The 13,909-nt window shown below is 49.3% G+C and overlaps 2 protein-coding genes across 5 annotated transcripts in view; one reads left to right on the top strand and one right to left on the bottom strand.

Annotated features, from left to right (window-relative positions):
- The window catches only part of DOCK1 (dedicator of cytokinesis 1), a 480,997-nt gene that overhangs the window by 221,385 nt on the left and 245,703 nt on the right, over positions 1-13,909 (bottom strand). The window lies entirely within an intron of this gene.
- Positions 5,301-13,909, top strand: part of INSYN2A (inhibitory synaptic factor 2A) — a 59,118-nt gene continuing 50,509 nt past the window's right edge. For both annotated transcript variants that reach the window (XM_072972105.1, XM_072972104.1), the window contains exon 1: positions 5,301-5,450. The gene's annotated coding sequence lies outside the window, so the exon portion shown is untranslated. The remainder of the gene's footprint in view (positions 5,451-13,909) is intronic.

The raw sequence follows: 13,909 nt of genomic DNA, 5'->3' as shown, positions 1-13,909 counted from the left end.
GCGGAAAAGCATGCAAACAAGGGAATATCTGTACCAGATACCCGACGGCAAGTGCTGCAGGGAGACCACGGTCCACCCCGTGGCCCGGCCCACAATGACCCCAGGCTTGTGTGCACCAGGGCAGACGGCTCGAGAAACGGTCATCAGTAGACTTGACACCAGCACAGTGGATTAGCAGAGCGGACACTGAAATCTGAAAGCAATTTTTATCCCTTCTTGACCTAATTCTGGTCAAAGGTATCATTCTTCAGCCTGGGCATATTACCTGTTTTATGAGGAGTTGACTTCGGCAGGCTCAAAGACACTGCCAGTATTACCAGCAGGGATTAAGAAAAGCCCCTTAGCCATCCACCTCATCTGGAAGAGATCTGCTTCCCAGTAGATTAGATGTGGATAATGAGAAATCCTCATGGACCCCATCACTGAGACTCACCGAATGAAGGTCAGCTATATGAGGTCCGTGCATTTATTTTCTCAGCGCATCCACCTAAGGAAAGGGGGTAGTAACTGACCTAGGAGAGGGGAAAGCCTCTGGGTCTGCAGACCCTGCACACGAGGGGCTCCGAGTGTGGAGGGAGAGAGTCAGAGCGCACGTCCACCCTTCACCATTTCTCACGTCTCAGCTGCGCGGTGTGTTCAAGAAAACCTGCAACCACCTTTGTTCTCTTTAAAAATAAAACCACTTCATTTCCTACAGGTAAATAAGATTCACAATAATGCGTTTTAGAAAACCAGGGATTTCATCTAGTCTGCATGATGTTCAGTTTCTCCAAACGTAATTGTGTTCCAGGATAATATACCACCTCTCCAGAAACTCATCTTGGAAGGAAGGGAACCTAGGGGTAGGGAGAGCTTCTGGAACAGGAACCAGCACTTGAGAAACACAGCTCTGACTTCCACCAGGAGGAAACGTGGCTTTGTTGCCGGGACAATGGAAGAGCCACGGGCAGGGGACTTCACACAGAGGGAGGCTCTTATGCTCAGAAAGTCAGTCCAGAAAGCAGACAATAAATGCTTGAGCAGAACATGACAAAGGGAGAGATTAAGAGGGCTTTTCGCTAGTCCCCTAGGCTAAAGATGAGGTCCGGCTGGAGCCCCTTTGAGTGCTAGGTCTTCTTGAAAGAGGAAAGAAAAACATCCTGATGTGACTGATCTCTCCCCAGCAGACTAGGGTCCACCCGAGTTACCTGCCCTCCGTAGGGGTTAAGCTTCCTTGATTTGTACCTACAGCTTCTGAAATGAAGGGTGGAACCTGCCATCACAGACACAGGCTGACCTGACAGCCACTGCAGAACATTAAAGGATGAGGCAGGAAAATCATTTCCAATGTGAACTCTATCGGGGTGGCATCTGAGAGTCAGACAGATGTTCAGCAGCTGCCCCCCAAAGAAGGATGCTCCAACATGCAGCTAATCAAGAACATTACCTACTACAGCAGCAAGTCGGCCAACATCCCTCTTTTCTCCCGGCTTGGGTTTTGGAGAGAAAGGGGCTTCAAAAGATACAAGGTAATTTCACTGACTGATAAGCTGGTTCATTTAATGGGACAGATTACTAGGGAACATGGGTGTAGACATGGCAAAGATTGCAGTGAGAATGCCCAGACAGAATGGAGGCACATGGAGAAAAGAGAACATCTCGATGAATCTTTCCATATATGTCCAACTGTGCAACCACCTACGTGAAGATACACAGAAAGCAGTGTGGCCCTGTGCACACAAGATGCTCAAAAATAACCACTGTCCAGACATTTACCACCATTGACAACTTTTTCACCTTTTTGGACTTAATTTAAATGGAATCACATGACATTTAGCGTTGAGTCTGGCTTCTGCTGCATAAGGTTTATGAATGCCACACCTGTTACCACATCACCAGCAATAACTGCTTTTCCTGACTGTGTAGCATTCCACTGTATAAATAAACCCCCCAGTTTTTATCCATCCCACTATAGACAGAAATTTGGGTTATTTCCAGTTTGGAACACAGATGTAAAAAAATGTAATGAACATTTTTGTACATCTTTGACTTGCATATTCTTGTCTTTTGTAATGTGGAAATTGAGACATCAAAATTTACTAAGCTGTAGGGCTGAAAATCCAACAATTCTCTACCTAACACATGTGCATTTCCAAGAAGGAGGCAAAAGAAGAGAGACACAAATATTTTCCTATTATCTGTCATGTACTTTCCTGTATTTTTATTCTTAGGTGCTTCTGCTTTCAGAAAATCCCCCTTTAAAACTAGCCAATTTTCCCTTTGCAAGTCCATCTTTTCCAGCAACAAATCTGAAGCAAAATGTAAGGCACCAATTTTTACCTAATTGATTCCTAAAGTGAATCCACTTTCTACCAACTTTAATTCTTTTTCTGAGGAAACTGAACCTAATGATTCATTCTAGACCCTAAAAATACACACACATCACACCATTAAAAAAATAACCATAATGCCATGGGAGTCTGTGAGCAGGAAGATAGCTGAATCCCTAACGTCCCCAGCCAGCCCTCAGCACAGCGTTGGCCTTAAAGATTAGAGCATGATAACCCATGAACCGCACCCACATGGAACACCTCTCGACAGCCACGGTACGGGGAAACGAGGATTCACGAGTAACTACATCCGTAAAGTCGAAGACTTGCAATGAAGCAGTATGAGACCAATGGTTTTGCACTTCAAAAAAGAAAGGGGATATCAATGATTTTAACACTCAGGAAAACAATTGTAAGTCTACTAGACAACTGAACAACTAAAAGTAGTCTTGATGATATGGAAACGGTCAGTTAAATTCTCCTCTTCATATTAAGTGAGTTTCCTAACCTGTCAATTACAGCTTTCCTTTTGCAGCCTAGAATCATATACATCACGTGGATCTCAAACACCTTTGTCCCTGCAGCTGTTCCCTTGTTGCCACCTGTGGCTCTCCTATGTTCTGTCTGGTATGTGTTTGTGCATTTACCTTTATCAGTGTTCACTCAGGGTCCCTCAAAATTTAGTTTTCCATTACCACCAGCACCATTTCAGGATTTCCTGGCAGCTTTACTTATGGTGACATGTTTAAGAGATGGAAGACAGATTTCACTTTTATGGATTAGCAATAAAGCAAGATTTACAGGAAGTTCCCCCAGACTCCTGGGAAAGATTACTGAGCCCACAGTAGCCACAGCCCATCCCCAGGGGGGTATATTGGAGGCATCAACGGTGACAATCCTTCCCTCCTGGCATTAAATGTCCCCAAGCCCTACCCATCCCCAACATCAGTTCCCTCCTAGGCATAACAGGGGTTACACGTTTCCAGGCTGCTCAGGCATCACCTGGCAAATCTCTCCAGCCAGCCCCACCAGCATCACTACCAGACAGAGAAGTAAACAGGTTAAAAATTAGACTTAAGGAATCTAGGTTAAAACGGGATAATAAAAAGAGTGCAGTGGGCAGAGTTTATATTCACAGGTTCAGGATTCCCTTCCTGGGTATATCTGGATGCCGAGGGTTGTAGAGTTGCATCCCAAAGGATGAGCAAAAAGGAGATTCTAAGATGTTTTTCTTGTGTAATATCTGGACACATCACTCCAAGCATCCGTGTATAGACAAAGTATTTCATATAAAGCAATTTATAGAGAACAGATACTATATAAAGCATGGAGCTAAGCTCAGGTTAGCTCAGTGAACAAGGACCAAGCAATGGCTGGCACCCAGGCACAGGGCTGGTGAGAGGGGCAGGAACTCAGGGATGAGCGGGCAGGGGTGTGTGAGCAGGCAGGGGTGTGTGCACCGGCAGGTAGCTGTGTCTGAAGAGGTGGGTGAGAGAAAGGACATTAGCAATTGTCTTCCCAGCTCACCCCCCAAAGCCTGTCACTGCCCTCCCGTCTAACATTTCTCTGAACTTCCTTGGTAAATATTAAAACCAATGAATGTGGCTACTCTCGGGTATGTTCATGGAGAATAAACTTCAAGCCCCAAGCCTGAGAAAATTTAGGGAGCCAAGAGACCCGCAGCTAGCTGAATGCCTAGTCCCAGGTCCAGGCACCAGGTCCTGCCAGGAATCAGGGAGGCCCCTGGGGCAGCTTCTCGGAGCTCAGAAGACCTACTCATTGGTGGATTTGGGGTGGAGGGGGCAGAGAGGTGTAGCTCCTTGTGCATCCTAGATCTCTGCCTCCCCAAGTGAGCTCAACTCTGCCCTGGAACAACGGAGCCCGCGCCCTGTGGCATCCGCAGGTGGGTGATGTGTGTGAGTGCAAGGGGAGGGTCCTGATGAGGAGCAGCGGCGGCCCTGTTCTCAGTGTTCCCAAATGTCAGCGGGCAACGGACCCCTCCGGCAGTCCTGCTTCAGTCCTCAGGCCAGTCACAGCTGGCCCGCCAGTCAGTCTCCACCCTCAGGGGCTGACCCCGGCTTGGACTCCAGGTAACGAGCCCCTGACCCTGGCCTCCGCAAGGCAGCACTCCGCAGGTGAGGGGGCACGCGCCTCAGCCCCCTGCGCTCCTGGATTTCAAAGCCCCGCTGGGCCGGGTCGGCTAGCACAGCAGGCGGCCAGCGCCCCGGGGACCCCAGCGACCCCTCCCGAGAGAAAACGCGGGGTCCCCGCCCTCCGGCGGCGGCTCCGAGGCGGCTCCAGGGTAGGCTCAACAAGTTCCCGGGCCGCGCAGCGCCGCCTGCAGCCCAGAAACCCGGAGGACGCGCCGCGGTGGAGCCCTGCGCACAGGCGGCAGCCGCCGCCGGCTCCTTCCACCGTCTCCTCCGGCTCCGGCTCGGGCGTCGGCGGGCGGGGGCTCCTCCACTCCCGCCCGCTCCACTCTCTCCGGTTCCCCCACCCCACGCACGCGGCCCGGCCCAGCCCCGCGTCGCCCCCGCCCCCGCCCCGCGGGGCCCGGGGCTCCGCCCGCCTCGGTGCCAGCCGGGCGCACTGGCGGCGGGCGCGCGGCTCCGGCGCCCTGTCCTCCGGCCGCCGGGCTCCGCGGAGTAGCTGGGACCCGGGGGCGGCGGCAAGGACTTCCCTCCCGCTCCCTCCCCCTCTCCGCCCCCGCCTCCCGGCCCCTGCTCGGAGATCTCGCCGAAGACAATTGCAGTAAATGAGGACATCGGAGGAGCACGAAGCCGGGTGGCTGTGGCTGGCTCCGCCGCGCCGCGAGCAAGCGAGCGCGCGGGCGTCCCCGGAGCCGGCCGAGCCGCTGCCTCCCCGCGCGCGGCGCTGAGCCGGGCCGGAGGGACGCGAGCTGCGGCGCGGGGGCCGGCCGGGCCGGGCGGGCCGGGCCGGCGGCGGTGGAGGGGGCGGGCGGCGGGCGCGCAGCTGGCCAAGTCTCCGGAGCCGAGGCTTCCTCCGCGCGAGCCCGGCGAGCCTTGCCGCGGATGCCCTGCCCAGAGTGCTCCGTGCCGCGCCAGGCTTGCCCGGGTCCGCGGCGAGACATGCCCGAGCCAGGCGCTGCACCGACCTCGACTTATCTGTAAGCTGCGAAAGGTAAGCGGAGCCCCGCGCGCCCTCCGCCTGCGCTCCGGCGCCCGCTGCACTTGGCCGTGGGCAGAGCACATCCCGGACGGGCGCCGACCCCGGCTCAGGCGCTCGCCCTCGCCCCCGAACGGGCTTCTCCAGGACTCGGCGGCTCCCGGGGCCAGGATGCGCCGGGGCAGCCGGGAGCGGACCGGGCGACAGGCGGGGGCGGGGGCGGGGGCGGGGGGCGAGGTTATGCAACTGCATCTGGCGAGGCCGGGTCGCCGAGGGGCGTCCGGCAACTTTGGCTACGGTCGGGGAGGAGCGGGGCTGCAGGTCTGCGATGTCGGTTCTAGATAAACGCCACAGCCTCGAGAGCTCCCGACAGCCCAAGCCAGGCAGAATTAGGGGGATCTGGGGGCGGCTGTGGCCCTGAACGTTTCGAGGTTTTTAAGTATTTTCCAAACTAAAGCGAACTGGCAAGTGCGGCTGATTAACTTCGGGGGGGGGGGAATAAGTCCGAGTGGAGGGGCCCTGACGCCGGCTGCGAAGGAGAGGCGTGAGCAGGAGCGAAGGCGGATGCCCACGTGAAATGCCCGTCTCCACCCGTGGCGCCAGGGCTTGCTCGGGTTGGCACCTTCCCGGGGCTGCGGGCCGGGGTCGGCGCCCGCGGGGATTCCGGGTGCTTGGCATCGCGAGTCAGACCGGGACAGGCGTGGGAAACCAACCAAGGCTGCAGACCGAGCGAGCGGGCTTGCTGGCTGGCGAGCGAGCGCAGGAGGGAGGAGGGAGCCCGCGGGCCGGCCCGGGGCCGGGGCAGCGCCTGGAGCCCAAAGTCTAGCGAGTCTGCGTCTTGCTGGTTCATGCTCAGGGTTTCGGCTGGCTTCTCCATCGCCAGGATAAAAAGCCTGTCCCTGTGCCCTCAGCATTCTACTACCCAAAAATATTCCACAGGGAGATGGAGCTAGCGATAAGGGGATGCCAGGAGTGGGGGAGGAGAGGCGCCTCTGGAGTAAATCTGGGAGAAAAGGATGCCTTTGGCTCATCTACAGAGCGGGGCCCCAGCCCTGACCCCTCTCCTGCTGCAGGTCTGTGCGCGGAGGCTGGACGCCCGGTCGGGCCCCTGAACCAGAAGCGGCAGTGAAGCAGTTTAATTTGACCTTGTCTGCTTAAGCGCTTAAATCCTGCGGAAGCATCCCGAGGTGAACTGGGACGAGTGGGAAGGAACTTCGGGCCAGCCCAGTCTTGGCTGGGAACCCACGCGATCATTTCACAAGACTACAGCTCAGAGGAGGAGGGTCGAGGCCGGTGCGTTTGGAGATTTTCCCTTGGAGGAGGACTTACTAGGGGGTTCCCTTTCCATTTGCCAAAGGGGAAGTGTCAAGGTTACCGCGCTGGGAATTTGATTGCCAACTACCACCCAAATCACCTGCCCTGGGCCGTTCCCCATGAGTAGAACACACATGAAAATGCTTTAACCTCATTAAGCTTATACTCCAGATCCAGCGGAAAGTATAACCATCTTTTCACTTTGCGGAGGCGGAAAAAGTGCCTGTTTTTACTATTCACGTTGGGTGCTATGTTTTACATTCATATCCTGTTGAATGTTACTTTCAAAGAAAAGTTCCTATTTATCTTGCCATTTTTTTCTTTTTGCTAGAATGATTAGCAATCATGCTATCTGCTCAAAGGAAAAATGGAAGTCCTGCCATCTGCATGCCTCACCAGATATTAATAATTCACTATCCATGTTTACTACTTACATTAGATGGCACTGCTACTCATGATGGTTTTATTACAGGCGCATTTGGAGAAAAAAATGTCTAGCACAGCTATCGCTAATTGCATGATTTTGCATAAATTATGTTAGCTACAGGGAGTTTGAGCTTTTCTTCACTTCACTAAATTCATCATTTCCTTAAAGATAGGACGATTCAGTTTAATTTCTTTAGCTAAAGGAAAGGCCTCTACTTAAAGAAGGGTGCCCTTGAAAAGCAGAGGATGACTTTAAACTTGCTATAGTTTATGATCGTGATATTAGACGTTAGCTTTTACTTAAATCAGGCCCATTATCCTATTGAGATGCACAACCACTGGTGATGAAGTAGGTTAACAAGGCCAAAGCTGGGAAGCCTTGAAAAGCCCTGTGGAAAGTTGGATACCCTATTTCTCTGCAGACTTTGGGGGCTTCTCTGCCACAAGTGCCTTCCCCACATGCAGGGGAGGGAATTTTTGTCTTTTATTTCTCCATCTGTAGAGAAATACATTTTAAAGTAGTAAATTAATAAAAGACTCGTGCACGAAGGGCATCAGTCTACCAGGAAGATTCCTACACGATGGAATAAGCAGTCAGAAAATAAAAATGATTCTCAGGATGAACAGTCGAATCCAGCAGAGCAGTTGGACAGATGTGTTCACTTAGCTCGACATTTGTATTCTCTTGTCTGCTCTAACCCATGGCTGTCTCATTTAGAGAAACAACCACTGAACTCTCTTGTATGAGAAGCAGATTACTAATGTTGGGGACAGGCTGCTTCTCAGGAAATAATGATAAAGAAACCACAGCTACACTGCAAAGCGGCAGTCCTACAGACTGGCATCAATTTAAGGAGGCAGTGACCGGGGCATCAGGAACGTTTTATTCTAAAGCTCTGGGTAAGCCCACCAGACACCTGAGCAGGTGCACAGCAAGGCTGCTGCTTAACCCGTCAGTGGCACCCAAGAAGCTGAGGTAACCACACAAATGATGCTTACTTAAGGCAGACCACAGGCATCTGGGGGAATATGAGGTCATTATGACTCCCCAGATAAAACTGGCATTGTTATTTTGAACCATTCCTTCATAAACAACTCCCTTACCCAAACTGACTCTCCTGAGCCCCTCACTGCCCAGCTCACGAAATTAGCTGACATAATTTATGAAGCAGGTTTAGTCGCTTCACATATTTGATTTTAATATTTCATAATATTATGGAGTGACTTCAATATTTTAAAACAAAATTTAGTGTGATTGATATTATATGACAACACTCTTATTACCAGGAAATTTGCATACAAACATTTGGATAAGTCTTGATCTAATATTTGAGCTAACCTACAACCTAAAGGTAGTAAAACATTATAACTTTTAATCAGTTTATTTTTAAGGTATATTTTTCTTATATATTAAGGACAGAATATAGAGATTTGGTGCCAAGTGAATCCTGCTCGGATTCACATAAACAAGTTACTTAGATGTTGATTCGTGTTAAGTAGGAAGCCGTACAAATTACAGGTTTGAACCTTTGGACCGTGTGTGACAATACACCTGATTATCCAGATCCAGAGGCCTGGAGTGTCTCCAAGCACCCAAGAATCTTACCGCTCAGATTTTAAAAATAATATAACTTTGGGGACATTTTTGGGTTCCAAACTCAGTTCCTGATACAACCTCTTTCAGAGACCCTTCCATCATAAGCCACCATGATATTCAGTGGAAGTCTGAGTCGTGCGTACTTCAGACATCATTCACACCCCGGTGAATGAGTTGAGGCACTTTGCGGTATACAAAGATAGTATCAAGTGACAAACAGCTGATCTAAATAAAAACAAAACCCCTCTAACCTGACAGCTCCGTGTCTTTCTGCTGAGTGCATGTTCCTAGCTTTGATTGGAAGTGAGAGAAAACTAACTTGAATACAAAAAAGTAGATATGAGGGACAAGAAGGACTTAGGTTTCTAAATTATAAGCCTTCTGGCTAACACCATACATACTTCCAAGGGATGTGGAAAGAAGTCTTCAAATTCAGTATTTGCAACTATTGCTTCTACAGGGTACTGAACTGATTATTCAGACTACTGCACGTCCACAGACATGCTCTCTTGACCAAATCATCTTGAGATTAGGAAGTCTGAGCAGGGGAAAGAGCAGAGAGAAGCCCACGTTTGCACAGTGTACCGTCACCTGAGTTATGTTATTATGGCCACGGCAAGGGAGAATAAGCTTTTTTAAAAATCGTAACAGCATGACAAAATGTTGGTTGAAGTTTATATCACAGTTACTACGGAAAATTCCAATTCAGTCCTTAATCTAGCCTTGGGCGTAAAATGAAATACAGTAAACTACAGCATATGACAGACATGAGAAGGTGGCTTTGGGATGCCAGAGAGATTACAAAATAAAATAAAAGTGCGTCTCTCGGCTCATCAAAATTCCAGAGAGAAAGGGCAGGTAGGGGAGGCTGATGGTCTGGGGGCCTCATTTCAGCTGCTCAGTCAAGAAACCACTGTGGAGGTACGGCATATCCACTGCCAACCTTAATGAAGCTGACCAGTCTTTGTTTGTGTTTCTAGGTCATTCCACTGGTGGTGGGGGCCCCTCCATGCTGGCTCCTCCCTGGAAAGTATCCCATGTTTGTCATTTGCCCATTTCTTTATCTCTTCCGTATGCACATAGGAGTTAGACTCTGAACGCCTCATATTATCTGCATTTTGCTCTGTAGAAGGTGCTGACTTGTAGTAAGCCACTTTAGCATCCTTGGAAATGTAATGGAACTGTAAAGCCTGGGCTCCGATAATGGCCAAGCACTGGAAAGCCGACTGGTATGCAGATGGCTTGGTCCAGAAAGGACGGCTGGTTTGTGGAAATGTACACAGCAGTAGTGACAGTGGCCGTGGCCACGTGGGAGGGGTTGCAGGATGCGTGAGAGGTCCTCAAGAAGTTCAAGGCCAGGAGGGCGAGAGGAGGTGGGAGGGAGGATCAGAAGAGGCCATACGGTGTGCTTTGGAGGTTCCCAGGCAGGAAAGAGAACTGCTCTGGCTGAGACAAGGGTTGAACGGTTCTCCTGGGTCCACACACACAAATCCTGCAGCTTAAGCACCGCTGCTGGGTGCTCAGAGCAAGAGACTTGTGGGGGAAGAGAAAGAAGTGACAGTGGACAAAGGTTTTGGTGTGCAGATCAGTGAGTAAAGAGCGAGTGTGAAGCCAGTTTGAGGGGGAACCAGAAGGACAGAGAGGTCTTGTGCTCATTGGTGATGGGTACCCACTGCACGTTTTGAATAGCATACATTTCCGGAAGACGAAGTCTTGATGGCTAGAGATAAACCAGAGAAGAGGAACTGGAGATCAGTTGAGAGAGTCCGACAGGTGAGAATTGACTGGTGACAGTGGAAACTGCCGGAGAGTTCACTGGGTCCCTCCTAGTCGTGAGCGAAACACCGTGGATGGCAGCAGATCTTTGTGACGTGGCTAGGTGACGAAGAGATAGAAGCTGCTGCTACCCCCAGGCAAACAGTGTGCTTGGGGACATTGATGGACACAGAAACTTTCCATCGATAAAGGTAGATACAAATTACTGTCTAGATATGATTACTATTAGAAAGTTGAATTTGAGTTTCCAACTGGAAATATTATTTTCAAAAATTGGGTTTTCATCATCTCCTACTTCTTAGAAGTTCCGTGAGAAATACTTCCAAAGGATTCACAACACAAATTCATAAAGGACCAAGAATAGTACTGTCTAATAACAGGTACTTAATAAATCTCTAAGGAGGCTATGAACAATAAACCTAGTCAGTGATTTTGCTAGAAATTCAGGGACTCCAGATTGGACAATAATTCATTTTCTTCCATTTCAAGTTGTACTTTTTTTGAAGCAGGAATTAAAAGGAAGTCTCGTGAGAAGTTGGTAACAAGGATGACAGCTTCTAGAGAGGGGACAGTCCTTAGGTCTGGGCTACTTGGTGATAAGGAAAGAAAACAGTATCAAAGATTGGGGGTTTTCTCCCACCAAATTCAACCCAAGAGTTTCCTTTGGTGAAAATTCACATGGGGAGAAGTTGAGTTTTTAAAGAAAGAATGTGTTCGAGTTTAATGACCTAGTATCAGAGTGAAAGAAACAAGGGAGGAGAAGTGAGGAACTTTGTCTTGCCTCAGTCAGGTAGACTAAATGCTCTTTTACCCCAAACGCTGACATTTTTTTGGTTGAAAGGAATTTTCACTAGAGATTTACCGAAATACCGGAGAGTTCACTGGGTCAACTCAAGACAACAAGAAGACATCTGTCTCTTGGACTTGATCCCTCTCTCTCAGTCTGACACCATGACATCAAGTCCATCAGTGTATCGCTTCTTTTAAATCAATGCCAGAGTGGTACATAAAGACGTGGGGGGTTTGTTTTTTCTTTTCGACTGGAATCGCACGGCACAAATGACTTAAGACTAGCATAGCTTAGGGAGGTGAGGCCGGGAACCACTCCTAAGAAAAGTTCATCCCACTCGCAAGTGTGGAGACTTAGAAATTTTTTTAAATGATGAAAAAGACTTAGTTTCTCAACTTTTAAACCATAGTTTTCATTTGACTTCTGGGGCCATTGAAGAGCCTCGGGGTAACTGCTTTCCTCAGTTACCTACTGTGTGTGTTTTTGTCTGTTTTAATGGTAGTTGTTAGTTTGATGGCTTCACAGAAGTAGTTCCCACCCTTGTTGAATTGGTCTTGTTTTTGCTGTTTCTATCTGTCTCCGTATATAATAGTAACTCTCCTCTGCTCTATTTATTGTGTCTATCAGATTTGCTAGTGTAGCGAAAATTCCCAGGGTTAGGCTAAACGATGGGATTCATCATATGGTTGGAACACTGGATCTATGAAAATACCACCCGGTCTTGCTGGGCAGCAGAAGCTCAGGGGAGACACCCCCTCTCCATGTGATGTGGTCAACTGCTGAGTGAGCAGTAGAGAATGGACTAGAATCCAGGGTCCCAGTGCTCAGTTCATTCCCAGTGACCATTTAAGTTCTACATCAAAGCATCAGTGCTACTCTGGATCTAAAGAGTCTGTGAAAATGGCCACCGGCATGCCCAGCTTTAAAGTACAACCTAGGACAACTGTATACTTTTTAATCAGCCATTCAAGGTGGAAATTTTCCAGGTGGTTCCTAACATGTCTCTCTCAAGTAACGTAACCAGTGTCATCCACACGCATAATGCATTCTTAAGTGCATTGTCCTTGTCACCATCACTTCATCACCAGCGAAGCATCACCAAGACCATATACTGAGGGCTTCAGAGGCACTGGCCTCCTGAGGCCTCACCACAGATCAGAGCGGTAAGAGCCGTGCCCAGGCGACCCTGTCCACACCTGCATTCCTGGTTCTGCCAATTACTCTCTGGGTGACGTGGACACGGACTCACTGTACAGTGGCTCAGTTTCTCTACCTTTTGAAAATGGTAACTTCCCCTTCAGAGAGTATTTGGAGAATGCAACGTTGGAACATATATAAAATGCAAAGTGGTACCCAACCCACTGCCAAGCAAGGTCGAAACATTAGCTCTTATGATTACCTTTACTCACCCAGGTTATATAACTTGCTCGGGATTCTGGGCTAATTTGGGGAAGGAAGGGCCAGAACTCAAAGCCAGGCAGGCAGGCAGGCAGGCAGCCTCTGAACCCCAGTTCTTAAGCACTGCATGATGATGCTACATAGCCAGGGCCTACCGTGACAAGAAAAGACGAGAATGAGGGACTGCTTAAGGGATGACCTTGAGTAACCCCTCGACCATTTATAAAATCCTGCATGTAAATCATTTACTGAAAAGACTGGCACTGATAACTGGTCTCAAAGCCCAGGTCCATGGGGAGAGGAGCTGCCCCCTCCCGCAGAATTCCCAGGAAGGGACAGACTTGTAGACGTGTTGCATCCCCAACCAGAAGCATCAAAAGATAAAAGGTGTGCACATGCCATATGCCTGCTGTACACCTACCAGCTGACAGTTTACTTGGAATTTGACATTTGATAATTAATCCATATTGCAGAAGGCCTGTACTTTAAATGGTGACAATGACAGGTAACTAACTGTCCCCTTCTGTGCGAGAGGGCTCCACCTCCACTGCTGACCTGGGAGCAGGGCCATGGGTTCCGTTTGGGCATCAGCAACACTTGGTTGAGTCCCAGGTTCATTCTAGAAAAAACAGAAGGGGACGCCCTCGTGCAGTAAATCTTCTGAGCCACATGTTGCTCTCAGCTTTACAGATACAGCAGGAAATGCAAGAGAATAAGGGAAACAAAACGAAACATCTTGGATGCGTTATCAAACTGATCTTGGCTGCCCTGTCTCCAAACCCAGAAACTCTGGCTGACCTGGACTGTGGGGTGGGGACCAATGGGTTTCTGCTAGAGAGTCGGGCCTGAGGACGGAGCCCTTGAGGAAGATGCGTGTTTTCCTGCTTCAGCCTCCCACAGGGGTCTTTTCCCCTGTGTGGTCGGAAATGCTTTCTTTAAACAAAAAACTAAACAAACAAAAAACTTGTAAAAGGTTCCACTTCTTCAACAGTCATGCTCTCCTCCAAAGTTTCAGGAAGGCCAAAGTATAGAGAGGTCATTTAAGGAAAGACTTTTGTTTTCCTTTAAAAAAAAAAGTATTTTTAGGATTCTGATGTGCACAGAACCATTTCATGATCAGCAAGTCTGCTTACTCACTACGATGCTCACTTCTTTTCATGAATCCACACAGTC

This window comes from Vicugna pacos, chromosome 11 (assembly GCF_048564905.1).
Source record: "Vicugna pacos chromosome 11, VicPac4, whole genome shotgun sequence".
Classification (NCBI taxonomy): domain Eukaryota; kingdom Metazoa; phylum Chordata; class Mammalia; order Artiodactyla; family Camelidae; genus Vicugna; species Vicugna pacos.
Note: the sequence above shows the minus strand (reverse complement) of the source record. Positions and strands in the feature narration are given on the sequence as shown.